Genomic DNA, 26,066 nt, shown 5'->3' with positions numbered 1-26,066 from the left:
CATTTTTACTGAAGCAAGTTAATGCCCTTTGGAATAAGATAATTACTATATATATTTTAATTCTAGTCAAAGAAGCTATATTAACAAAAGAATTTCTGTATTATTTTGTCATTTAAAGATATCATCTTGTCTTGCTTCAGATTGGAGGGCACAACCCATATAACTGCAAACAACAAATGAAAAGTTCATTCTTGCTTCACACTGATCATTGAGTTGTCATAAATCTGTGAACTGTAGCTCTACTTTCTTTATGAACCTTGACCCTACAGTTTCTGTGGCACAATTATTTAGTTATTAATTTACATAGAAAAAAGAAAAAAAAATTAATAAAAGTGCTTGCAACTGAATTTTGTCAAAGGTCTAATCCAATAGTAATTCTCTTTGTAATTGTTTAGAAATTAACTATTTGGCTTTTTTTTAAGAAGCAAAAGTAAAGAATTTTTTAACTTAAAATATTTTGTCAGATTGTTTTTTTCTAAAATAATATTAAACCAAATGTTGTAGGCAGTTTTTTTTAAATTATTTATTTTACTACTGTAATGTAGTGAAAGGATTCTGTTTAAACAGATACTTATACCAAAAAGAAAATTTCCCATGCTGTATTTATATAACTCGGGCCAGAATCATCAGTCTGCATGTGACGGTGCTGGCCATCAATGTACCCCATCTCTGGGGAACTGTTGTAACAGGTGCTACTCAGGCTTCTGTTGCAAATTGCTGGTTTAATTTGTAAGCTTGAACACCCTTCTGCTAATAAAACCTTTGTACAACAAGAGCAGAAAGGCACTTTCTCAGAGAAACATGGCAATACCTCAATGGCCCACAAACAAAATTTCAGTATGATGCATTGCAGAGTCAACAAAAATTATTTTAAAATTATACTTTTTTTTTCTTTTCCTAAGTGGATGTTTACAATAGTGGTTACATATTTCCTTGAAGGCTTAAATTTTAATGGCACATTTAGTTCAAGAAAATGGTATCAAATGGATTCCAAGGAGGGGGTTAAGGTACTGAGGTAGAAGGGAATAAGGCACTTGGGAAAACTCTGGGCAAACTGATTGAAGCAGGGATTCATTTTTACTACTTCCTAAGGTAGGAACCAAACTGGATGTCTAGATTTCCTGTGTATGGAAAGAATACCCAGAAGACATTTCATCACAATCAGCTTAGGTGTTTATCTTAGACTGAGACAAAATAAATGTGCTCTGAAGGTATCCTTTCTCTCCACTAACTATAGGGGAACTGAAAGATGTGGTTTAAATTAAACCTATAGCAAAGTGAGGTGATATATGGCATGCAAAGTGAGGTGATATATGGCATGCAAAGTAAAAATGGGAGCAACATCAGCAGCTGAGGAATAAAAGGAAAGTGCAAAGGGCCTTTGGGCTGATAGGAAAAATGTGGAAGATAGAAAATAACATAATTAGGTAATCAAGTGGGGTCACACAAAAAGATTTGAAGAGCAAGACAAAATGGTTTCACAGCAACCAGGTGAATTTGATGGGGCTGTCATACAGTATAAAAGAAAATACAAAAAGTGATTAGCGAAAAGGTTTGCAATAATCCCCGCAAAAGTTGCTTTGCTCAACTCATGGATACAAGAGTCTCCTGTATGGATGCATAAGAATTGCCAATCTTTGGGATATTGTAAAAACACAAAGGGTATTCAACTGCAGTGTCTTCAAAAGATGAGGAAGGCACTGAAGGTGAAAATGGGTTGCACTTTTACTGTAGCGGAGATAAAAAATATGATATGCCAAATTGAGTGAGAAAAGATATTTTTTGTCTTTGAACCAGATCTAAACCTCACAAAGAGAAAAAGTCTGTTGCATGTTAATAGGGATTTTTTCTGGTCACCTATTGGGGCAGAATTGCTGGCTGAGATACTAGAGATAAAAGAAACATTTACATGGAAAATCTTCAATCATAGACTACAAAAGGGAATTTATTCCATTGAAAAAATAAATAAAATTTACATGATTAAATAAAGAAATCTGTTTCTTGGTTATGCATTATACCACCTAATCTTAACAGTCTGACTATACATTTAATGGTCTCAGTCTGTAATACAGCAATAAATATTACATAATCCAGACAAAGAAAGAGCAGATTATTTGATTCAACCAAATCAGAATAATGAATTGATAAATAGCAAGTGACTGCAAAATGGCTTCCAAGGCTGGCTCATTTGGACATTTTGAGAAATTGTACTATAAAAGCCTGTGGTGATCATCAATAACCTGTGTTATCTGAAATCAATCACAGGGTAACTGAAGGCACTTTTAGAGCAAATCACTGTTTTGTGACTCATATTTAACTAAATTTTTTTTATATTTTCCTTGCCTATCTTCCCTGCTCAAAATCTGAGCTGTACTTCTTTCTGTTTTTCTAGGAATTCATAGAGAACTCCTATTTCTCTCTGTGATGTTTTGACTGCATTTTAAGCATAAATATTATTAATCCTTCCCTGTCAACTTTTGATTTACCAAACATTTGGCCAAGTCAATGAACACATTAAGCTCACTACATAATACCAGATGGCTTTATGGGCTTGTGTCCTCTCCTGGGCAAATCCTGCTGTCATTTCTGAGCATCTGCACAGAGCCACAAGGGATGTGTGCACTTTTCATTCATTCAGCTGGGTCACTCATCATTAATATTCAGAGGAGGAAAGGAGGTGTCAGACAAGAGAATTGGTTCTGGCTTCTGTTAGCACATTGACATGTCAATCATCCACCCTAGAGGCTGCCAGACCCAATTTAGAACAAAAGTAACTGCTGGGCTGAGCACAACACAAAAGGAGACGAGATTTCTTTGTGTTAACCAGTCCCCACACAGCGTGGAAACGCAATTAGAGTCTTCCTCACAACCAATAACACATGAAACCCAGTCACTAGCGGGACATACTTTGAGATAAAATCTCTGACCCCAATCACGTTATGAACGATTCTGCTGTAATCATGGTGTTCTCAAACTGAAATTGTATTTAAAGTGCCTCTCTCAGGAAAGTGGTCCAGCCCAGCATGGCAATAACTAGAATATGTTAAATTCCCTGCAATTTCTTACATGACAGCTTTGATCACTCATAAAAGGTACTGTTGTTTTCTAGATTAATACAGTCACCTTTAAAAGACAAAACAGCAGAAACAAATTAATCCTCAAGCTGTTTGATCTCAGTGCAAATCCCCAGCAGCTGCATGTGCAATAGCCTCCTAGTGCTCCCTACTGGAGTCCTTCCAGAATGCCTCCTTCTTCCACAGGCAGCTTTCAGGGAAAAAGATGGGTATGATAGCAAAATCCACATGGGCTGAGCTGCTTGGACTAGGAAACAGGAATTCCTGCTCCATGAACCCTTCAGCCTTGTCTTCCAAAACTTTGATCTTTTATTTTTGGAACCTTCAGATAGTCAAAACAAATGTAAGCATCAGCAATGAGAGCATTTGCTTTCACAGTACATACCTGTGTACCATCAAGGGGCAAAAGTTTCATTTTGCTCTGGTAGGTGGCTTCTCTCTCAGTAGATGGGCTAACATAGGATAGCTTTCAAGTTACTGCCTTTATAACAGCAGTTTCAAACCCCTCAGACACTGGGATCTGAATGTCAAAGTTAGCTTCTTCTCTGGCCCCAGTTGAACCAACATCTAGGCTGGAAATATTCTGTGGAAGGTTAAATATTTATTGTATTGATCAGCTCTCTGTCTGTAAAATCTCCTATCACCCATTGATATTCAGATAAATATTTTTTCAGGACAAGCCACATGTACACCAGTAAATCTCTGTCAGAATCAATAGACAGACACCTTTCTATGCCAGGTGAAGAATTGGTTTATTTAGTTTTAATGTAAGGTTGTCAAATACATGTTCTTTTCCCTTATGCTTGCAGCCATCTGCTGTTTACTACATGTGACATAAGCAATCCACCCTGAACTTCTGCCTTGGTCCAAATGTGGGAAATCTTTCACCTCCAGCATTTCTCATAACAGATAGCCATTGTTTCATATACTGAATTTATTTCCTCAGGAAAAGAAATGGGAAAAAAAGAAGTATTTCAGTGTCTTTAATTCTCTTATCTCCTTCAGCCCCACTGACTGTATCTGCATCATGAAAGATGCATTATAACTATGGCCAGCTACATTTAACCCAAAGTATGAACCCCACGCTTCTATTTCAGATCCTTTAAAACAAACACAGAACATCAGCAGCCAAAGGTTGTAGCTAAACTGCAGGAGTAGCAAACAGTGACAGCAGGAAACAATAAAGCACTTCTCTTTTAGCTCTCATAGCTATATATTACTAAAGCTGTCCAGTGATAATAAATGTGTTTGCACGGCTGCAACTCACAAGCAGGTGAAAAGGAAGCCTGACCTCCCCACTTATGTAACCACCCTGGGTACAAGCAATGAAATATAACAAAATATTTGTCTTTGGCTCTTACTTAGATTGGTACTTTATCTGTAAACATATTTTGATATTCAAGTACCTACAGACATTGTTGCATGACTGACTACACAAACTATTCTACATCTCAATAATATGGTGCCATGCCCTCAGAAAAGAAAAGTAAAAAGACAGTGATTTGATGAACTTTTAGGAGTGCATTTTGATCATCAGCATAGGACCATTTCCCTTTTATAGTCTAAGAGACTAAATAGGCAGCACAGTGGCATTTTTACATGCCTTAATAAACGCTACTATTATGTAAACTATATTATTCCTACCATTTATATCACCTTCAAATAACATATTCTTGCCTATTTCATGTACTGTTGTAATATACTGAAAGAATATGGCACACAAACTCCGGCCAAAATATCAACATCAGTGAAGTATATATCATGGCTAAAGAAAGAGATGCAGAGCAGCTTTTGTGCTCTCTCACAAAAGGCCAAGTCACTGCATGTGAGTCCAGCATCCCTTCTGAAGCTGTCTCCTCTAAATGATGTAAGGGACCAAGGAACTAATGTTCACACCTTTTTTCTTAAAGGTGTATCTTCAGCAAAACGCTGATCCTTCAATACTTCAGACAAAAATATTGTGCAGAGGAAATATGTATATCTTAGGTCAACCTTAAGCCAGATTTCCCCACAACATGAAGAAATGAGGCTAATTCAGCTCTGAATAAGTGCCATCACTGATGATGTAAACATTTGTATGGCAAGTAATTCAGGGTGCAGTTATGTTGTTATACATGTCAAAACTATGTTACAAATACACACGTTTAGACAGCACACCAGAGAGGAAGAGCACATCGGTGCTAACCTGTCAGAAAAGACAGGAGCTCTTCTTGCTCAGCAGAGGTTTGCTGTGATCATTTGTCCTTTTCTGTTCCTCATCTCTAAAACTGAGGTGAATGCATTTTTTTCCACATTAAGGAGATGCAGAGGTCCTTAGGAACAATATGAATAGCATTGGTATAAGTATCTTCTTTTCACTGAAATTGTATTTCCACAAGGAATGTTGCTGTTTCAGGATAAAGATGGTCCAATTTTCAACACACTGACAGCATTTGGATTAGTAACACTGTATTTTCTTCCCTTTGTTCCCATCAACATGATTTTTACATAAGACACAACTGGTCCCTCTGTAATTCATCTCCATACATAGCATTTCCACACACAACTTTATGAATTCAGAGATAAATAGTTTGAGAAGGCCGTCTGCTTTCATTTGCATCATTCCCTGCATGCTCTCTGATCTGAGTTTAAGTTTAGCAGCTGCCTAATACTCAGTCCCAAGACTGAATTATCTCTGTTACTTGTGAGGACAAGATTTCTTCTCATTATGAAACATTCTATCTGTTGCAGGACAGGGGAAAATATACACAAAATGGAGGGATGAGCCACCATTATTGTTCACTCACAGTTTTAGGGAGTTTTTTGACATTTAAAAAAAAACTGCGTGTGAAAAGAAACTGTACCAGAGTACTGAAATAGTCAAGATTTCTGAGTTGAATTTTAAACAATGGAGTATTACATAAGAAAACTCACACCAAAGCATCCAAGAGAGTATGCAGTATTTATTTAACTTGAAGACAAGTTTAAGAATATGTCCCACGGAGACACCTCAACCACCAAACAAAGCTTATGTTGAGAAAGCAAGGAAATAAAGTTAATAAATTTAAGAAAATTTATACAATAAATTTTGATTTTCAGATAATAAAAATGGGCCTTTGATTTTCAGAGATTAAAAACTGGCTAAAATCCCTATATTACAATAATATTGAAAATATTTTAATGTTCCTTGTTAAAATCAGCTAAAAGTCTATATAGGACTAACAAAAGCACATCTTCTATAAGTGGGGGTTTAAGAGAAAACTGTCTCTGAGAGGACTATGGCTCTTGATTTTTGATTAAAGACCTAGTCACAGCAACCTACATCTTCACAACTTCCAGGGTGGATCAATACTCCTCATTACACTGCTCAATCCACATGCTGAGATTAAAAAGTGCCTCTGCTGGTGTAAATCCCAGCAATCTCTTGTAATAGTACCAGCCTTGAAGAACATGATTCCCCAGCACTTTGCTCCCTAGCACGAATCCAAGGCAAAGAAGCCAATCAGCCTTCTGTGGTACAGCGCTGAGCTCCATGGTGAGCTTTCTCAGCAGATGTCCAAGAGCTCCTTGTTGGAAGAGCTGTTACCACAATTAGAGGCTATACTCACAAAGGGATTTAAGGTTGAAAATTCCTCTTCAGGTCCTTAAATTGTTGGAGTTAAGCTGCAGCAGCACTCACAGCTGTGGTTACCACTAGGTCTGAGCCCACAAAACCCTACAGATGATGCGAATCATCCCTTACAGGAACGGAGGAAGGGAGGGAGCGAGGGAGCTGCTGGGCAAAACCCAGGGGAGTGGCAACAGTCTGAACAGGGAGTGACTTTCTGGAGGCCAGGCTGAAAGAAAGACCAGGCCTTAAGAGAGATAAGATGACAAAGACTGGCACAGGAGAAAGGAAAGGGAAAGGGAAAGGGAAAGGGAAAGGGAAAGGGAAAGGGAAAGGGAAAGGGAAAGGGAAAGGGAAAGGGAAAGGGAAAGGAAAGGGGAAAGGGAAGGGAAAGGGAAAGGAAAGGAAAAGGGAAAGGAAAGGGAAAGGAAAGAAGGAAGAAAGAAAGAAAGAAAGAAAGAACAAGGCAAAGCTTAAAAGACCAAAGTTCTAAGATGAGTACAGAAAATGTTTTCATGAAAAACATCTGAGAAAGAAGTAGATCATGGAGATCATACTACAGACCTGAACCATAATCTGCTCAGATGCAAGGCTTCATGGGCTTTTAAGAAAAAGTCTTTGAAAGAAACTGAAGAGAAGAAGAAGAGACAGGAGTTGACCCAGCACAAAGAGACAAGACACAGGCACCAGAAGTGAGTTAATCACCAGGTCAAAGATTATGAGCTTCAGCAAAAGACTTGCTACAGAACAAAAGCTTCAAAGATCTCAAGAAATCCTGGATCAGCTGATGGAGGAATGGATTAGGGAATCAAAATGAAAAAGCTTTAAAGGAAGAAGAATGATATTCTATGGCCAAATTTAAAGCAAAAGAGAATGAGGATAAGACATATAAGTGTGCTGCTGAATATAGCTGAGAGGAAAATTCAGCAAGCCCCAGAAATTCTGGCCAAAACTACCCAACAGAAAGTAAAATACATCAAGGAAATTGTTTGGAGGAAAGAAACCACTGCCCTCAAAGACAGAACTTGGTGGTGAAAAATGTCATCAACAGGAAACAGAAGAAAAAATCAGAATAAGAGCTCACAGAAGTGATTTGTTTTTAAGAGTTTTGAAATCTGTAGGAGAAAAAGTTAGAAAAAGTACCCAAAGCACTGTATGGCCTGAGTCAAAAGGAGAAAAAAAAAATAGTGACTATTTAAGCAAACAACTAGATGTCTTCAAATGCCTCTTATAGTGCAGATAATCTTAAAGAAAGATTACAGCTAATTTTGTGTCCAAAAGATAGCTTGCAATTTGTTCTTTTCAAGATTTGGCAAGAACTCTGGATTGTATTGAACTAAAATGGTTTCGTTTTAACCTTGCTGCATCCAATGAATATGCCAATCACCATCTCTCCTGGCAGCCTGGCCTACTCCCCTGCTGCTCCGATGTCCTTTGGTGGCACAACACTTGAAACACATGGTAAATATTCCTAATTAATATAAATTTCAAATATATTTAATCAAATTTTACTAGATAACCTGATTTTTGCAGGTAAAAAATAGAACTCTCTTCACAAGATATGGTTACCCTTCATTAACTTTTGCAGCTTTGAGGAGGAAGAATTGCTTATATCTGTTGTGCAGGTTGTTTTACCTCAGGAATGCAACATAAAATACGGAAATTTTTCAGAGTTAGAGTTATTAGTCCTAAAACAAGAATACAGTTATATTTAATCTAACATGTAACTAGCCCAGTTTGCATTTCTGTTGTTGAATAAACCATTACTCATTAACAGGACAAGGAACAGTCTCATCTGAAAAAGTGAAGAGCTTTCTTTCCTAGAAAATGAAGGCTGAAACAAAGTTCATGGCATTCAGTTCTACACCTTTGTGAAGAGCAGCAGAGCATTCCAAAGACCTGGCAGTTTCAGCTGATGACAACTACAGAAATGGTGAATGATGAATGGGAAATAGACTGCATTTGAGAGCAAGCCTTGGTCTGGATGTTATCAAAGACCTTTAGGGGCTTCTGCCTTGTGAAACTAATTTGGGGTTTTCCCAAGCATGTGGTTCAAAAATAATGTCTCTCTTCTAGAAGAGCAAAATTCTGAGCAAAGCAGAAAAATCTAGCAACTGGGAAAGCCTAACCCTTTCACAACCACTGCTGAACATCAGTATATTCGTTTTGTACAAGCTCCTGTGTGAAATTTCCTAGCTTCAGGCTGCAGCCCAGCAAGTCAAAAGCACTTCTTGACAGAAAAGAACGTAAAGCTGCATTTTGCCAATATAAATCAACTACAATTTGAAAACTTTTTCCTGCTAAAAATTCAAAGAGATTGTAGAAGCAGGATAGCCTGTCTAAGAACCCTACAGCTGGAAATACAGATTCCCAGTAGAATTGAGGAATCTAATTTGTAAATCGTTACAGAAAGATATTTGCGTACTTAGAAATCTACAATATTTTCTACACTGCCTTCCATCATAGTCATCTGCTGAGAGATTCTGGTTAATCTTTCCTGCTTTTCAGATGGAGTTAGAAATTGTAATGTCTGTGATTCTGATTTCTGTGTGCTGAGACTCTGGTGAGGCACATGCAATGTACTGGTTTGCTGCTTGCCATGGACTTATCCAGCAGTATAGAAACTTACTTCAGCTTGGTAAGGCATGCTAATACTGCACAATTTATATTATTTCTGGATAAACATAGAACTGTAAACAATTTTTCTTTCAAAGAAAACATGTTGTTACCTCTTTCTGGCCTGAGCAGAGACCCAGGAGTCTGGGGTCTTGTGAGTTCTTCCAAATGCAGGAGAAACTCCCAGAGGCCAGCATATCTTGGATATAAATTAGCTTATTACAAAAGATATTCAAAGCAACCTTTTCTCAGTGCAAGAGAAAATAAACAACAAGAGCAGGTTTCTCAGCAAGCAGGTAAATGTTATCCCTTTTGAACAACACTTAAAATTCTCTCTCTGTTTTCTCCCATGCATATTTATAATTTTCTTCTGTAGACTTTTCTCCTGGTTATTTCCGTAATTCTGCATCCCACAAATTTGAACATCATCATATTACGAAACCCATTTGTTCAGTGATTTTTTTCAATAGAAATTGGTTTTGATCCAGTTTTCTGAATACCTACAGAAGCACAATCTTTTCTTATCTTTATCCCTCACAAAAACCTTTTGTTAAACCTATAAGCATTTAATGACATCCAGCCAACTATAACAACATCCTGGTTTTGAACACTTAGCACAGCTACAGAATTTCTCATTGGAGTGAATAGCAGCCATATCCAGCCCTGTGCCCCAACATCTATTTCAGCAAAAGGCAGACAAAGATAAATTATCCTGGTGTTTGGAGATAAAGAAACAGCAGCATAATAGTTCTCATATGTTTTAGTGCTTCAGCTTCAGAGGTGACAGAAAAGGAATTGACTCAGGAGTCACTACGGACACACAGCACAACAGGATAAGCTGGGCGCAGGAGGAGAAGAGATCACAGTGGTGCTGCCTTTGGAAATCCTGTTAGTAGGTGAACGCTGTGAAATATACAACATCCACACAATAATATGGATTCATGCTTAGCAAGACCTTGAAACATGGTCTTACTTGTCTTTCATGCTGCATTTCTGGAATACTGTTTTTGTTGTGTAATAACAACCCCTCCCCGCCCCAGCCCTTTTCCTAATTAGCCATATCTGAGAAGAGAATCCACTCTTATTTTCAGTTTTGTAACAATTATGGGCAGACACCTATCTAGATGTCCGTGAGTATGTCTGCAGTGCGTGTGAAGGTCTTGAAGCCTTAATCCTAAAGTGAACCCTCTACAGCAAACAAACAAGCTTTTTGTTGGATTTCAACTGAGACACAATATTTACAAAAAAATATTTACAAAACTATTTTGAAATTTAAAATAAAACCCATGAGGGACTTCAAAGCAATGTTTATAACTGATTTGGATAAGCTCAGCTTTTAGGATTACTTCCTCCTACTTTTTAAAATAACTGGATTATCTGAAGGATGAAGAAATCTTTGACCTAGATATTCTAGTTACTGTCTCTTCTATTTACTTGGTTTTAAAGCATATTAAGACAAGCTAACCCATATAAGTGTCTTGGTGGACATTAGATCCAATTTTAGTCATGCAAAAGTACCTGTGTACCACAGGATGACAGATGGACAGACTCTTATTTTAGCACATATTGCATGGCAGAAGGAAACCGGTGGAAAGCAGGACTTGAGTTTCTCTCTAGATGAGAAAATTAAAATCACAGAATAAATGCATAAAATTATAATGAAATAAGATAAAATAAAACAAACAGAAACAACAAAACACCCACCAACCAAACAAATAAACCAACCCCCACAAAATCCACAAAACCACCTTCATGCTGCTTGTATTGATACTTCTCATATCAGTGTTGGTTACATGTTCATCAAAGGTACAAAAGCTACATATTATCAAGGAGAAAGGACAGACAATGTGGCAACTTAATTTATCAATGAATTCCCATTCCTGCAGGGAGGATGTGACTGGCACACAAGAGAGTAACATTAGGGAAAATTGTTCTTTACCAGGAAGGAAATGATATATATATCATGTAAGGAAATACAATAGAAGCACTGGTCCAAGGGTGTGAAGCAATAATCCTTTTCCAAGCAAGGACCACAGCTACTTCAGATAACATTTCCCAAAAGTCCAAGGAAATCTGAGTCTCTTGACTGTGCATCAAACCTTCTTGCCCTTCCATGGGACTGGCATAGAGTAGCACACAGTGAGGCTGCAGGGATGTGGTCCCAGGGCAAAGAGGCTGTGGAGATGCTGTCCGGGCTCTCCACAGGGCCAGTTAAGCCATCTAAAATTATGGATGAGGTGAGTCTCCTGCATCTGCACACACAGTAGATACTTGACTTCATTCTCCTGTACACTGGCTCCACCACCTTTACATCCATTCTTTCTTAAAGCAATGTGTTGATTTATATAGCACACGTGTCCTCCCTTTCATCCAGTAGAAATTCACACAATGTTCAATGCTAAATTACTCACATGGAAAAATATCTGACTGACCTAGAGAGTGGTAAGTTTTACTGTTAACTTATTTTTTTTTCACTTGCCTCTCTGACATACTTCACTGAGAAGTCAATATCATTATGACCTCTGGAAAACAATACATGAAACAAAAATGTGGCACACACACAGTCCTTTGGTGCTTTTGATTTCTTGTTCTCTGAATAAATGAAATGCCCCCTTCCCCACTTTTAAGACAAACAGGTTGATTTGAGAGACAAAACAGACAACAGTATCATTTCAATTTAGTAATAAAGTCACAAAATTATTTTCTTAACTATATCTAAGCAGTTTCCTTATCAAACATAGGCATTTCCACACTGGGACAGGGGAGGGCACTAAAGAGTTATACATAGATCTGAAAGCTGAAGCAATGCTTTGTTCAACATGTAAATTGGCTCGACAATGATCCTGAGATTAACATATACACTTCTTGTGTATGTTAAAAAAAGCTTTGATACAGCCTATTTTTCTAAGAATGTGTTGGACTCCGAGAGAAGTAGATGTGGTTTGAACAAGACTAGTGTGTTTAGGCATTAGTTTTATTTGTCTCTAGTCAATCAAATTAAGTTTTAGGATAAAAAAATCAGTTATAAGATCCTTGTTCTATCTGGGCTAATACCACTACGGAAGAGAGACAGGTCTTGGATAGTGTCAGTTTGGACAATCGACTACAATCATTACTGTACTGTCAAGAAATCTCCTGCAAGACTATTTGCAAACTTATTGCACCTGTTAGCTCCTTATGGGAAGCAATGATTCATCTTCATGTGCATGTGTGTTTTGTCGACAGAAATGAACAACACGCAACTATTTACATAATTAATTACCCTCAAGCTCTGAGTAGCATATGAAGCTGAGATAATTCCTCCAATTTTCTGCCTGTCAGAGTCCACTATCACAGCTCAGAACATGAACTGAGGTCTTTCTTTGTACAAGCATGTCTGAATGAAGACTCTTTTAATTATAGCAACTTCTTTTTAATTAGTGGATAATTCTGTAACCAGTGGTAACGTTTGTCATGGTACAAGGCATCAGATCTCATGCACTGGTGGATGAGTTTATCACTGCAGAGATCAGGAAGGCTTTATGAACAGCATTCAATAGTTCAACAAAGTACAAATTCTATATTTTTCTAGAGACCTTTTATTTCTATTTTTCATACTATGCAACATGTAATAAAGCAGGAGTGTGGAGAGTCACAGGAGAGTTAGGAGGCAACATTGTGCAGTGCACACAAGGAAAAGAAATGCTAACAAGAGATGCAGAGGCATGAATGCCACTTCATAGGTCACTGATACAGTTCTGGCCCACTGTTCTGGTCAACCCTGATGAAAAATACAAAAATGGAGCAGAGATATCAGAGGAAGACTGTTAAGCAGCCCTGAAGCTTTTGAGCTGACGGATGTCCTGTATGCAATGAACACATATGTAACACATCCTGTGGCTTGATTTTGAAATACATCCAGCTCTGCATCACACTTTTCATTTAGCAACTCCAACAGATGCTTTGGGGTAAAAAGGGTTCCTCTAGCCTTCTGGATGACATCCTCCTTATTGACGTTTTAGAAGGAGTATCACATGCAGCAGAAACAGAACTAGGGAACAAAGAGAAGTGTGGAGGAGAATGCCTGCTTGGAGAGTCCTATAAGACAGCCCATGCAGAGGTGTGGTGGAAGAGTCCAACAGCAGAAGTCCTCCAAGAGTTCACCACCCCATGGCCAAGCTCTGCTCTGGTTTCCAGAGAAGGACAAACGTGCTGCCTCATGGTACAGAGAGATAAGTCCCCTAACGGATCACAAAACTTGTTTTTCTCTCCATGATCACAGTCTCCCATGACAACAGTGTTTTTTCTCCATAGGGATACTATGCCTGGCTGCCAAGAGATGGATTTTTGTGAGAAACAGAATTTTCACAGAAGCTGGACCTGTCCCCAACAGATGGAAATGGTTCAGGTGCTTATGGTGTCCAAAGTATATATAATGTGAACCCATATTTCCACCTTTGAAAGAAGCAACAATGGAAACCACATTGCAAACAGAAAAAAATAGCTTATTTTGAATTTCAAAACAAAGCAAAGAAGGAATCACTTTATCTTAAGAAAATACCAGGAGCTTGCAAAAACAAGGACGAGCTGTGCAAATGTACCCATCTTGACTTTGTGGGTGTAATAGAAAACAGGAATCATAAATGCATACCATGTGTTACAATATTTTTTTTTGAAAGAGATCTGGCTGCTGTGCTACCGTACTGACACAGACTCTCCAAATCAATTGTGAGGACATTGCCATGAAAAACAGGATAGAGGGAAGTGCTTGGTCTTCCCAGGAGCCGCAGCGGGCTCTGCGCTGGGGGTTACTGGAGGTTATTTCCTCCGCACACTGCGCTGCCTTCGCCCCGTCCTTCCGATTACACACCCCGCTTTTGTGCGTCCCGGCTTGCCGGGGGAGAGAGCTCCGCGCGTTTGCGGTTTTGTTCCCTTCATTACCATGCAGACAATATTCGGCTGTTCTCAAGAAAGGTCTGGGATCCCTGCTCTTTTCCCAGGCTTTCTTCTTGTCCATGAAAAGAGGAAAAACAACGAGGAGCCTGTTAGGCTCCGTCTCGCCAAGCCATGGGCTGATGGTGATGTAACGAGGAGCCGGGCGGTGAGTGGCTGCAGCCAGACTGGTCATGCCCTGTCCCGGCATGGCGCGGCCATCGCCCGGCAGCCGCCTCACACCTCGACCCCGCCGCCGCACAAAGGCTCCGAGTGGAGAACGTTCGGCGGCGAACAAAGCGCCAGCCAAGCATGAAGTGGAAGGGGATCAGCCCCTCGGCACAGGGACGGCTCCCAGCTCTCGCCCGGACGGCTGCCCGGAGCTCTCACGCTTCCTGGCTCACGCTGGGGAGCCTGCCTGGGGCTGCGGATATGATGATGATGATGATGATGATGATGATGATGATGATGATGATGATGATGATGATGATGATGGTGGCGGCGATCATTATTAGCTGGTGGAACGGGATTTTGTGGAATTGGGGCTGGCTGGGGGAGTAGGCGCAGAAGGAAGAAAACCAAATCTGTTTTCGTTTCCCAGACCTCAAGCGATGTAAATCAGCATAGCCTCATTGCCTCCAGCGGCAGATACATTCACATACAGATCAGCACAAAAGCGGGTCCATGATGTCAGATAACCGAAGGCAGTTTATCTCTACAACTGTTGCACAGCTCCTTGTCGGGCAATTAGTAAGCTAGATGTCTACTAGCACACATTTAAACAGAAACATTAAGGCAATAGTTTTAAAACCAGTCTGCTTTTTTTTTTCTTTTTTTTTTTTTTTTTTGGTCATTTTTGAAAATTAATTTTGCCTAAAAATTATTTATTGTTCTCAATGAGGAAAAAAATCCTTAGGCAATCCTTTGCTGATTTCTTGCCAATTTTCCCGTTTTAATTTTGAAAATGAGTTATATTATTACAACTACAGATAGGTTGCCACGGAAAGACAATGAATAATTCTCAGGCTTGTTGTGTGATCTTGCCAGACACCCAACACAGAATGCAAACTCCCAAATATTTGGGGTTTCTTCACAGTAGAAAGTAGTAAATACAGGATTTATCCTTGCTAACCAACTTGTTAACTAGCTCTAGTTTTTCAGTCTTAATTATGCCTTCACTCTCCCTACTAAAGACTGACTCCTGGAGTGACACATTCAAAAACTTTGTGTCTCACAATACTTACAGCCTCTTGACAGATCCATGGGGATTGAAAAGCAATGAAAGTTTGAAGCTTGTTTTCAAGAGGGGCAGGACACTGAAAGCACATAGCCAAGTTTTTCTGAGAAAATATTAGATCTAAGTGAAAGAAGATGAGGACAAGTGGGAGGAATTAAGTATTCCATGTTATCTGAAACATCTCTCTCCTTAAAATTGAAACAACTTCCAATTCCAGTCAATGTACTTTTCAGATGCAACTTCCCAAGACATTGTGGTATCATTTAAACTTGCATAAGGGGTGTCAGACAGCATGCATGTTTTACATGCCTTCCAGAGCCTTGAATTTGAAACGTGCTGTATTTAAATTCAGCCAAATTATAGGTTGTAAATGAATTAATTGTTAATTGTAATGAAAATAAGTACCCAGGTAACTAACCTGCATGCCTTTATACTCATCAAAACACAAAGAAAAATAAACAGTAAAGCCCTGATTATCACTCAGCAACACAAATATTCATCAGTAAAAGCCCTCCTCTTAAGTTTGTATCAGAATTTTTAAGTGCTTCACAATACATTTGCAATTTTCTATCTGCCACATCAATTCTCAAGAGTATGCAGGTGCTGCCTGTTTCTGCAGCTGAATGACATATAGTGCATGAACAAAAAGTGTAATGAACATTTTCATTGGGGAGAACAGAAGTTGTCTTGTGGGTAGCTCAGTCTCTCATTGGCATTTGGAGACTGACACATAAAAATCATGGTGCCAAAACCGAGATTTACAGCAAAGCCATGCACCCACCAGGACATTGAGGTTCTCTATCTCTTTACCTTGCTGTATCTCATACATGCACATATGCAGATGTTTATGACAGCAGGAAATGTATGCAGTAGAGGGGCTACAATTGCACTAGTAAAATCAGAAATTAGAAGTGCTTGGAAATTGGAAAGGATTTCTGTATGAAAAAGTAAAATTAACAGTTTGAATAGCTGCTGAATTCCCTGAGCCTGCCACAGTATGTTCTTAACAGAAAACAGAGCTGGGGAGAGGAGTGTTTGAGGTTGATTTGTTATTGAAGGAAAAAAAAGAAACTAAACAAGTCACAACCCAGACAATTTCAGTCTTCGCCCAAGCAGTTTTCTTTGCTAATTAAGCTGTCCTCATCATTAGACATTTTTCTTTTCCTATAATAACAAGCTATGTTGTATGATCTCACCCTTTTTCTTCATGGTACTTTTCATGTCAGTGCTCTACTCTCCAGCAAAAACTACAATTTGCACAAGGTGTTGCAGTCCTGTGCTGTTAGGATTTTCGTTATGACTTGGCAATTCACTGTTCAACCTGATTTTACCTCACTGCCAGTAATTCCTTCCCAAAGCCACCTTTCAAACATGAAATCTGAAAAAAAAAAAAAAAAAAAACAAAAAAAAAAACTAACAACAGTGATTTCTTAAAGGTTAGTCCTGTTCTGGGTGTTATCCAAAGCAATGGTTTTTGGATGTGGATGCCTCATCCCTGTCGGTGTTCAAGGCCAGGTTGGATGGGGCTTTGAGCAACCTGATCTAGTGGAAGGTGTCCCTGCCCACTATAGAGAGGTGGAACTAATGATCTTCAAGGTTTCTTCCAAGACAAACCATTCAGTGATTCCATGATCTCTTGCATTTCTCCAACCACTTCCTGTTCTTCACTGGGTCCTCTAAGCAAAGTCAAGAATTGCTTGAGCTATAATTTTTAGCATCTAAATTTTTCAAATGATATACAGAAAATGTGTCTAGAAAGAGGAAGGTGAGGGCTGTGAACAAAGCACGTTGCTTTGGTTTTATCTACTTTGTTATCATGCTTATATTTGTACTGCAACCGGTTTTCCTAGGAAAAAACTACTCAGTGTTGATACTCATAGTGACTGAAAAGCAGCAGAACAAACAGAAGGTAGTGAAAATATTCAAACAAACCACAAAAGATAACTAGGGCACTATGCCACTTGAGAATCCAAAGAATGGATTGCTTTGGTAAAATTTATAAATTATGTTATAAAAAAAAAAAAAAAAAAAAATCAGTAAAACCTACATAGGCCTCCAGAGGAAAAAAAAGAAGCCATCTATCTGTACTTATATAAATATGTGTTTGGTTAGTTTTGACAACAGTGAGCTCCATTGTAGGGAATAAACATTTCCAGTTCCAGAGGGGAAACCTTCACACTTCAGAAAGGCAGAAAGCAGAAGAGGCTTTTCATTCTGCTGTGAGACACTGGGTTTTGTACTTGTTATATGTATGGGGACCCAAGCTTTTATATTCATGGGGAAGTAAAATAGTTCTTTATGGAGTATCTTATAAAGGACTATCAATCATTCCAGTATGAGTCTGAAGCAGAGGGGAAGCACAAGAGAGGTCACGCACAAAAATGGTTGTGTTTCAAGCCATGCAATGAAAGATTTGACTGTGGGAAAGCAGATTCACATTCATGCAGACCCTGAACTTGGCCTTGCAGAGCGGATAAGTGCTGCTTGTGCCTGCAGTATCCTCTCGCTGAGGTCTACCACCTATAAAATAAATCCTGTAATGAAAGCAGATCACCTCATAATGCAGTCCTGGAAGGGGCTGATTCATCCAATATCTCTTGCTTACAGGGTTACCATAGTTCAGGCAGCCTCATTAAAAGCAGTGCAAAACACGCCGAGCCTGAATGGAGATGAAATAAAAGCCCTATAGATGGTTGTTACACATAATCCATTTGTTACCATGCTTTGGGCAAACAAAGGAGCACATTGTTTATAGAGCTGCTTTCTGCCAGCAGCAGAACAAATTCTTATATGATTCTAGTGGATATTTTACAACATTCCACAAAATGAAGAGTGTGCCTCCCCCATAATGCTAGTAATTCATAACTGGGAGAGAGATGACGGCAGAATAGAAAGTGTGAGAGTAAAATAGTGAGATCAGGTAATTTGTAACAGCTGTACAAGGAAACCAAAACTATTACTGATTCTGAGCACCTGAAGACCTGCTCTGGAAAAGAGATGGAATTTTTCATTCTTTTATATGCATTGCATATAGTATGTATAAAGTCTAGACTCTATTCCCTAACCACTAAATTCAATGGTTTATCATTTTGCATATCAATGGGTGAAAATGTCTAAGTTCAGACAGGCAAAAATAAAAGGATATTCTTGAAATAAAAGTTGGCCAGACACTAAAAACCACAATTGAAAGCATTGAATGAAGCAACAAATTTAACATGTATAGGACCTGTCTAGTTACACAGCAAGAAAGTTTAAAACATAATTGCTATTTATAGTTGTATATTTGGCATGTATGTTGAAGGTTTTTTTCCTCCTGACAAATTATTGAAAAACATAGTTTGCAGTCTATGTATTATTTGCTTTCTCATATCCTGGGTTTAATTATGTAGATGATATAGATGCAGATTTCATCCTGACTTCACTGGAGTTGCACCAGAGTTTAAACATGTCAACCAATGTCAGCCTAACCAATTAGCACTGGTTAATTCACATTTTTCACCACTCCTTACTTTGTTTGTCAAGCTGTGTCTTCAGGAGTACATTGTCTTTTCTTATAAATGTGAACAAACAAAATTTCCCAAAGCTGGATTTCTAAAAGGAGGCTAAACACTCCTTAAGCTGGCATAAGGTGAGAGGTGGGCCTTATACCTAAACAAAGAAATTGTGTGATTATTCTTCAAGCTGAACATGCAATACACTACATAGATCTAACCTTTCACAATTTAAGCAAGGACACTGGTCTGTCACCACACCTACAAACAAAGCGTTAAGAAAAAATTATCACCTGAAAAAAAAAAAAAAAACTAAGAAAAGGGGTATCAGAGACAAAGCCCAAAACCTCCCAAACTTGTTGTGACGTTTTATTTAGCAGCAGCATGATAACAGTTGTGCAACCACAGCTGAAGGAAGAGATTTTCACCTCCCCATGTCATCATATGACTTACCCTGGCTTAGAGGAGAAAGGGCAGGTCTCTCTCAAATGGCCTTAGCTCTCCTTCAGGAGGGAAAGCAAAGCAAAGAGACCCTGAATGCAGTTAGGGGCCTCAAAAAGGGAATATGTTTCTGCAAGGAAATGGCACACCATGAGGCCCTGGCTGTTAATACTATCTTTGTCCCAAGAAGAGAAGTGGTGGCAAAACACAGCCTGGTGAAAAGACGTGAAGACAGCACTGGGGCTGATATGCAAATTTCTGTGGGAAAACATCCCCTTGGAGGCATTGAGAAGCACTGACATGTTTTCACATAAATCATTAGGCAAGACAGGATCCTATTTTCCATTCAAAAGGCACTCCAGAAGCTGAGGGCCACCCCTCTTCCATGCACAAACAACCACTCGCCTCTATCCAGCTGCCCACACAGTAATTGCTTTTCTGCATAACTGTATGAAAGTAGCAAAAATGATAAGGGTTGTAAGGAGTTTATTGTTTGTGTATGCATGGTAAATACTGATAATTGGGATATAGGAAGAGCCACATTCAGATTTCCCAATTGCTGATTTTCTGGATTCTAAGTTTCCAAAGTCATGCAAGACACTATGACACTGTTTGTGTCAGTGCAGCTAATATATTCAATACAAACTCCCGTGAGATCGATTTCTGCTGCAGCTGAAAGGTCTTACAGACTAAGTAAGCAAGTAAGTGCAGTGAGTGAGTGGTAATTTTTTGACTGTTTCAATGGATCAAACCTTAATTGTAGGCATATTCTGAGTGCTGGACTCCCCTGAAAACTTGAACTGATACTATGCAAAAAAACATAACAATAGCTGACATTTAGCAATTAAATAAAAGAGGAAATATGACTGGGTGACAGAGAAGATTGCTGAGAGAAGCTGTGGATACCCCAGCCCTGGAAGTGTTCAAGACCAGGTTGGATGGGGTTTTGACCACTTGGTCTAGTAGAAGGTGTCCCTGACCATGGCAGGGGGATTGGAACTATATGATCTTTAAGCTTCCAGCTAATCCATTCCATGATTCTATGACAGGGAAAAAACTAGGGCCTTAGAGAAGTGACTTGAAAATCCTGGGTAGAGGGATGGACTTAGTAGAGGGGTGGAGGCTGCCCAGGGAGCTGCCGAGGGCAGGGAGCTCATGTGTACTGCCATGAGCAGCGGCACCTACTGAGCAGCACTCCCAGCACCTACATCCGATGGAGAACCACTGAATAAATGCCCTGATGAGCCCACTGAGAGGGTTCTGCTCTGCCCTGCTGCCCCACCAGCCTGCCTCTGACACACTCCCCTAGCAAACTCCCTGCTCCTAATCCTCCTTCCCCTGACCAGACTAAAGGGAAAACCCCAATTTCTTGCTGATGGGAACCCCTCCGTCCATCTGTAGAGTCTCACACAACTACAAGTAACACCCTCTACTTCCTCCCGTGAGTCACTTTGTGGGGAGCTTTTCACCACTTATACAAATATTTAGCAACTGTTTTCAGCAGAAAATTCCCAGCATCACATTGGATGAGACTGTGGGCTTGGGGCAGTGTAGTGATTAATGAGTCCTCTGCAGAACAAAACCTCCTCAGCTCTGTCACAAGATAGTTGCTATGGTTTTTTGACATTGCTTAGCAGAAATTTGCTTTGGCCATGGGATTGGAGGAGGGGAAATATAAAAAAAAAAAAAATACTATAGAAAAGCCCTCCATTGTACACTGGCAATTATTCTGAGCAAATCCTGTGCCTGTCTAGAATTTCAAGCTCTGTATAAATACTTTCAATTAGATTTAGAAAAACAAAACCAGAAACAACAAAAGAGGAGACTTTGTTAAGAACAAACAGCTTGAAACATGTCTTGTTAGCTATCAACAAAGTTATTAGAAATGCTGGAAGGGTTCTGCTAGGTTGATGTAAAAACAACATCAAATATCCTGTGAGAGACAAAGTTAAATGTTCTTTGCAGTGACTCAGTCAAGGATAGGTAAGAAGGCACACTTCATTGCAATCAACTCCAACAACCCCAGAATCTTTTAGCATGATATTTTACCAAGGTCTCAAATTTCAGCTAGCTCTGTGGCAGATGGCAGCTTTCATAGATGTTCTAATATATCAGACAAGTTCTGCCTAAAATATTCAACAAAATAGAAATGAGACATTGGCCAGGGAATGTTTTTGAATATGCTTAAAAATGGATACTTCCCATTTTATACAGCATAAAATGGCCAGAGAAGCATGCAAAAGTTTTAAGGCACTCTATCCATCTGGAAGAGGAGTTTTTCTGCGTATATTTTGAGTGACACAATGACAGGATTGTATCACCACCCCCACTTGAAGGAAAATCCTGCTAGACTGAATACCGGAGATTTGGGTTTCAAAGCTTATTTAAGATCATAGAGAAACTGCTATACTTTAGCAGCCTTAGGCATGCCTAAATTGTCTTGTAAACTCCAATCCACAAGATGCAGAGTGCTCTATCTCCTTAGAAACACTGTATTAGGATGTTCCATCTATAGTCAACAAACATCAAACCAGAACATCTGGGAGCACAATTCATTTGGGTTTGTACACTAAAGTCTGTTGTTACGTATCTGCATGTCATAAATGAACATTATACAGGCAAACATCCAGGGTAACTTGGAAGGGAAAGCAGGACAGCTGTGTTATCTTGTTACTCTGGGCTACAAGGGAAATTATTCCAGGAAAAGCAGTATACTGATACAGATACTCTGCTACTGTTACCTGAGTCTGTTTATTCAGTTCCAGGAAGGACTGCATTATATCACACAGAAATACTTGTTGCATTGCTCTGGGGAATGGTTCCCCCCCCCAACCCCCGTAGCTGTAACCATATAAGTTTAACCCTTCCTTCCTTTCTGGACCCAGTTGGCTGGGAGCCAATTGTCCCTTCCTGAACAGGATGGTAGATAATGCCCTGCTCCTCCATTGTTCGCTCTCTTGTCCACTCTTTCCTCTCTTGCCCGCTCTCTTTCCCTCTTTCCCGCTTCCTCCTATGGAATAAACGTCTTGGACAATATCAGGGGTAAGAGCCGCTTTTGGAATCTTTTGCCTTAATCTTGTAATATTTTCCCCCAAAGCTCTCTCAGATGTGGGCTAGCCTTGTAACTCCAGAGGGCTGCGGGGAAATGTATTAACAAATACTTTTTAGTTCTATTTGAAAACCCATTCCTGAATCTCAAGTAGAATTATTAATTTCTCTATTAATTCACCACTTTACTAATTTCAGTGCTCATAAGTCAGTATTTACCAGCTCATTATCTGATATGCACAAAATATCAAACATCTTAGACTATTCAGGATTAATAAACTGCTGCAGCTTTATTGGTATCCATTGGCATGTACTCTGTTGGACAGGCAAGGTGTCAAACATTATAGCATGTGGGAGAAGTTTTGAGAAGTGCTTTACAGTTTCAGTGGAAAATGATGCATCACTATCAGAATTTTATATATAAACATAACAGTCCCAATGAAAATTTTAATTTAGAAAGTAGTTTAGTTTCAGGGTAGGAGGAGAAAGCATAGTCAACACCATGACGATGCACACCAAATACTTGAGGGGGAAGGTGACAGGCTCAGGTGCAAATCCCCACTTTGCACTTCTCCTGCCTAAAATCTTGACACAGTCTTGGTTTTATTCCAGTGGGGAATACTGAAATATTGGGATGCTTTTCAGGATGGGAGAAACTTTTTCCGCCCAGGTCCACATTTGCAACTTCTCCAGCTGAGTTATTCCTGATGTCTGAGTGGTTGCTTTCAAATCCACCAAAGAGTTTATAGGGTATGAGAACAGTGTCCAGTTTTCTTACCCAGTGCAAACTAGAAGGCATGATGGGGGAATATTTCAGTAATTAGATGTAACATATTTGGCAGGTAGATCCAGATTAAATTTGATATAAATGCAGATAATGGAAGCAATTTTCTAAATGTTCTATAAAGACAGCTCTATCACTGAAGGCACCATAAGTCGAATTTGAACAGCTGCAGTTTGGCCATATCTGTAAGCACGTCTTTGCTCCTTACACTGCTTCACTAAGTCTTTGAGGCTGAGGTTGCCACATTTCCAGTAGTTTTCCTTTCAGCATTTTTTCAAGTGATTCCCTAGTTGTATTTTCAGTAATCTACCAATTTACTGCATGTTCCATCCTACATGTGGCCACTCTCCTGATACTTGCTTTGGCAGGAATTCATATATGGTGATCAGTAGGACAATAGCAGCGTTTAGTACGAGGTCTTCACTATTCCCACAACCACCAGAAACTAACTAAGCACACATAGTGTACTTTAAATTTTTGGTTATTTTTTTCTCTACACGTTTTGGTTTTGTGGTTTGTTTTTTTTTTTTTTGAGTTCCTATAGTTGTGATATTTCACACACAGTACAAAAACAACATTCACCTTATACTAGGGTTCTTTGTAGATCAGGAAATAACTAAACTAGTGGAGTTCATGGGTAGGATGTTCCTCCAGCAGAAGAAACCTAGGGTTGGTAGATGACAAATGAATTACCTAAAGCAGTATTTTCTTGTTGAAAGCTCTAGTGGTAAGTGTATAGAACCTAGTCTTCAGCTTTTAGAAAATAAGGAAGAAAAGCAATCTTGAAAGTTCCTTTCTTCATTGACATTGGCATAGTTCCTCTGGACTGAGAATGAGAGGGACTCCCACGACTTTTATTTTATTCTCAGACCAATGTAACAACTCACCTTCTTGAGATTGCTTTTCCATGGAGGGAACTTAGATACAGCATTAAACTAGATACCTATCCTTGGAAATGCTGTGTGCTCATCATTTGTCCATTTCACCACAAAAGAACACAAGTACCTCCTTCTGGTTTTAGACTCATCAATTTTACTAATAATACATCACTCACATATTCTCCAGTCCCATCTCCTTCAGTCATTTCATTTCTTCAGGCTGAGGAGTGAAAACAATAGAATTGATGAGATCACATCTAGACACTAATGAGTGCACTCTAAAGCAATTAACATGGCGTCTGGATGCACCTTCACTTCGGTTTGGATCAGAAACACAGTTTACTGATCCTCCTCACTTACTGTGCCTTTATTCATGTTGCCCAGTCCTCTTGGAGAGTGTTCTTTCAGATGCAACTGCGGGTGGCAGCTCATTTCAAGAGTACATCTAACATCCTTCAACTGCTACTGAAATGTGCAACAGTCAGATGAGCTCCTCAGCACCAACCCTCCTGTTAAAGAAGGCACTCCTACTAGGCTGCTGTTCCTGTTAATGTAGACATAAGCTTCCACAGGATTCCCTGTGGAATTTCACTCAGTTCTTCCCTGGATGGGGGCTGAGACCTGTACCTACCGCAGGGTTCAGGATCCATCAAGTGACATGGCCTCTTAGAAGCCAGCAACATTTAATACCGAGAAGTGCAACATGGCAGTACTGCTACAAAGAAGTAGCAGTACTTTCTTCAAAAACTAGTTACCCTCAAAAGCTAGGAGTTAAATCCTAGAATATTTGAGAAATCCTTGTTTATACGCCTGTAGCTCAACTGCAGATAAATTAAAATCTTTTTACTCCACTAGGTGGTGTAATTTGTCTTTCTGTCAAATGTAACTTTACAAATATTCCCCTAATTCTTCATTTCAAGATGAGGCCATAAAAATATCATCTGAAAAGTGAAGTGGTAATCTGGTCTATAAGGGCCAGCTACTTTATCAGATCATGCTTCTTTGACGTTTTCCATGATTCCTTAGAAAAGCTTCTGTCAGCACAGGATATCTTTCTTGTAGAACATTGCTAGATCCATGAAGGAATAAAGTAGGAACCCAAAACAAGAACATCACGATCTCCCTCTTTTCCCCCTTATACCCAGGCATATTGCCCAGGTGTCTAAGCTATTAATGTAATTTATGTTATGTATTTTCAACTACAACATCTCTGGAAGATCTCTCCTTGGTCTACCTCCAAGTTACAAGATGATGCAGTCAAACATATAGCTGGATCTTTCTTGTCAAGTTATGCTTGCACTTCCATGGCTATAGTTACATACAGAAAAAGCAGAGAATGCCAGCCTGCATAACAGGATGTATCTTAGGGGATATACCCTGGCTAAATGTAACCCTGGTAGCTACAACCCTCTGTCTGAAACAAAAAAGACCATGGCTGGTGCCATTCGACTCTTGGCTTCAATTGGAGTCCACATAAAAAAAAAAAAAAAGGTATGCCTGGATCATAGCTTGTTGTTTAGACATTTGGAGGCATTCATTTTTTCATGTTCATTGAACAACATCTACTGACACACAAACACAAAAAAAAACCCATAAACAACTAATCTAGTAAGCAGGATGTCCAACATCCCACAAGCAGCATACCCCTCTTCCTAGAATTCTGTGGCAGCTAAATCACCACATGGTCCAGCTCTCCCTAAAGTTTAGCAATAAAAAAGCCTGTAATGGAAGAATTTTTACAGTGTTTCCAGGATGTCTTGTAGGTATTAAGCTTAAATAGAAGCCACAGAACTCACAGAAACAAACCAGCATGGTTTAATGCTCAAGACTGAACTGAACAAAATCCATCTGGCAAACTGGAGGAAGCTGAGCTATCCTACCATCTCCAATCGCCCTTAAGCTATCCACCCACAACTCTGCTTGCTTCCCTTGGAAAATGGGTACTGGTAACAGGCATTTTTAATAAACACACCCATGAGAATCACAACCAAGGGGCATGT

At 39.3% G+C, this 26,066-nt stretch overlaps 1 long non-coding RNA gene across 1 annotated transcript; it reads left to right on the top strand.

Moving 5' to 3' along the window:
- The first annotated feature begins 13,917 nt into the window (after window positions 1–13,917).
- LOC137469911 (uncharacterized) lies at window positions 13,918–14,997 on the top strand. Its single transcript, XR_010996782.1, has 2 exons — window positions 13,918–14,356; window positions 14,789–14,997. It is a non-coding gene; the product is annotated as an uncharacterized lncRNA (long non-coding RNA).
- The last annotated feature ends 11,069 nt before the right edge of the window (window positions 14,998–26,066 follow it).

Source organism: Anomalospiza imberbis, chromosome 3 (assembly GCF_031753505.1).
Source record: "Anomalospiza imberbis isolate Cuckoo-Finch-1a 21T00152 chromosome 3, ASM3175350v1, whole genome shotgun sequence".
NCBI classification, from domain to species: Eukaryota; Metazoa; Chordata; class Aves; order Passeriformes; family Viduidae; genus Anomalospiza; species Anomalospiza imberbis.
This window is presented reverse-complemented; position numbering and strand designations above follow the sequence as displayed.